A 2,941-nucleotide genomic window follows, 5' to 3' on the forward strand; every position below is an offset into this window, starting at 1 on the left:
TCTATTTTTAAAAGCAGAACATACCGACTTATTCAGTCCAAGCATGGTAGGGATGAGCAGCATTCCTCTTCTGCCTTACTCATGCCATCCACGGGTGGTACAGTCTGGAACGGGCATGTTTATGAAGCAAACATCACAAGATTATTCACATTCTAGTAATCATGTGAAACACCCCACCTCAAGTGTAAGCATGCATAGCCATAGACAAAGTGCATGAATCAACATGGCACACAGTGCAGATTTGTGTTTTTGTTTGAGTATATAAATATATCTGATAATGGTTATAGTCATCTATGTGGAACCAATTCAGTGTTCAGAATGAAAACCAGCTCAGGCACCAATCGCCACAGAGTGGGATTCAAAGTGAAGTTGAAGAAAAGGCCCCTGAAAGAAAAAGAAGCATATGTAAGAAGAAATCATGATGTGGTGCAAGTAGTGGGAGATGAACCTGTGTGAAGTTGTCAACATGCCTGACTGTAGAATCTCCTTCAATGGCTGATTAAGACAAGAAGCAAGGGAGAAGGTAGGGTGTCAGATTTGATGAGAAAACATGTGAAAGAGATCATGCTGGGAGAGGGACAAGGATGAATAAGCCAACTGGATCAAACGATGAACCCAATTGGTCAGGATAGCAGGGGAAAAATCATAGAAAAAAAAGTTTGCTATGGGATAAAGAGGCAGGAACAAGAACCCCAGAAGGAAGCTGTGCATGCAATATAACAATGTAGGGCACGTACTGGGCAGAGGAGTCTGTCCAGATCAGGACAAGAGTAGATATGGAATTAGGCTGCCTAAAAACACAAAATCGAGAAGACCGATGAACCCCTCTCAAAGAGCCAGGTAAGGAATTCGGAGATACCAGCAACTGTAGGCCAAGAAGCCAGAAAACCCCGAGCCAAAGCCCAGGAGTGAAAAAGGTTCCACTTCTGTCGGTAAACAGCCAAGGAAGAAGGTCGAATGGAATGGGCTAAATGAGAAGCTACTTGGCGAGAGGATTCGGAATGCCTTGCCCGGGAAAGGACAAAACCCAGGTCTGAAGACGGAGGACAGGAAGTGCTGGATGTAGAACCGGCAGCTGGGGTTGATGTAACAGATCTGGAAGTAAGGGAAGAGGAATAGGAGGGATCACCTGGAGCCAAAGCAACCGAGGAAACCATGGTTGACAGAGCCAGTAAGGAGCAATCAGAAGAACTCTACATGGCATGGAAAAGAGAGACTACCTGATGAAGTAATCGGATTGGAGGATAAATAGAAAGAAACAGGTGGGACCAATCCTGATTAAAGGCATCTATTCCCAAAGCCCTAGGATGGGGGAACCGGGGACCAAAATTGAAGTAATTTGTGATTGAGGGTGGTGGCAAACACATCGATATGGGTAGTACCCAAACGATGAGAGCATCACCAGCACAATGTAGGGACCACTCCGTGGGATAAACCCGATCTTCTACTATATTGAATGCACCCAGAATATGACACGCCATCTAATGAATGTGATGGGAGTGGGCTTAATAGAAAAGATCCAACATGCAAAACACAGGGACTCAACTGGGTGCCACCTTGGTGATTGATATAAGCCACCACTGTAGAATTGTTGGAATTGATCATAACCAGGTGACCGCTATTGATAGAAAGAAAATGATACAATGCCTGATGGTCAGCTAGGATTTCCAGGACACTGATGTGAAGAGAACTTTCTTCTGCAGACAAATGACCCAAAACCTCTTGGTGATCGACCCATGTACCCCATAGGGATCCCATACGAGATTCAACTGGTCACTGAAGCAAATGCTCATGAGCCTTGCCGAGGGTTTGATAGGCATCAGAAACAACCACCTCCCCCAAAACGATAGAACCTTGGCATTAGAAAGTAACGGAGCAGACAAGGCTATCCGAACGACCAGTTCCACAGCATGGGGCCAAAGAGGAGAAGGTTGGGCCTGACCAAGATGGATATTGAAATACACCCAGATGTACAAGGTATTGGGTAGGACGAAGGAATGTGATCAACCATCTCACCCACACAGCTCTGAGAAGGAGTTGATGAGTAGGACTAGCCAACACCTGTTCGGAATGGGCAAGAAGAAGCCAATCGCCCATGTACACATAGAATTGCAGCCCCAGGGTATGAATATGATGAGCAAAGGGGCTAACCACTTGACCAAAATATAAGGTGTGGAAGCCAGACTGAAGGGCAGAGCACTAAAAAGATATACCATCCCACAATGGGAAAACTGGTGGAAGTAAAACCCGCATGGAGCAGGTATGACAACCTGTTGGGTGAGGAAGTTGAGTACTGCCACAGATAGACACTCACGTGACCAGGGATCCCATGAAGGAGGAAGGAAATGGAAGAGAGAGGATAAGGGTATGACAGAACACAATGAACCTAAACTTCGGAGAGGAAAGGCTGCTCTGATGAAAGATTCACCAGATGAGCTACAACCAGTCCAGAACTCACTAGGCAGTCACCAGACCCATTGCCTGCATACCGTGTATCGCCACGAAAAACAAAAAAATGCGATACCGTGGGAAGGTGGGACAGACAGGGCTGTGAAGGGTAGGGCCAGGAAACGGGATTTGGTGCCACACCCAGTGCTGACAGAAACCAACAGGGCACCTGAAGTGAAAGGTAGATCACTGTTGGACAGAAGCCACCCATGACTCCAAGGACACAGTAATTTTGTCACACTCGAAATGTTGAAAAATGGTGCCATAAGAAGGTCCTGTATATACGGAGCCAGGTGACGGGTCAGCGAGAATATAGCATCGCAACCCAAAAAGTCCTAAAGAGAAGTGAACCACATGTGTTAGGCCAGAGCTGAAGACAATATGCAGCCAAAAGTGGAAGGGAAGGAGGATGTCCCAAGAAAACCCCCACAGGGTTCCCACGAAGAGCCTCAGACAGGAAAAGGATTAAGGTGAGGTATTACAAAGGGTGTCA

At 46.3% G+C, this 2,941-nt stretch overlaps 1 long non-coding RNA gene across 1 annotated transcript in view; it reads left to right on the top strand.

Moving 5' to 3' along the window:
- Window positions 1-2,640, top strand: part of LOC111085121 — a 20,504-nt gene extending 17,864 nt beyond the window's left edge. Inside the window, exon 3 of the long non-coding RNA XR_002609966.1 lies at window positions 2,630-2,640. This is a non-coding gene — a long non-coding RNA (uncharacterized LOC111085121). The remainder of the gene's footprint in view (window positions 1-2,629) is intronic.
- The last annotated feature ends 301 nt before the right edge of the window (window positions 2,641-2,941 follow it).

The sequence above is a fragment of the Limulus polyphemus genome, unplaced genomic scaffold (assembly GCF_000517525.1).
Source record: "Limulus polyphemus unplaced genomic scaffold, Limulus_polyphemus-2.1.2 Scaffold245, whole genome shotgun sequence".
Lineage (NCBI taxonomy): Eukaryota > Metazoa > Arthropoda > Merostomata > Xiphosura > Limulidae > Limulus > Limulus polyphemus.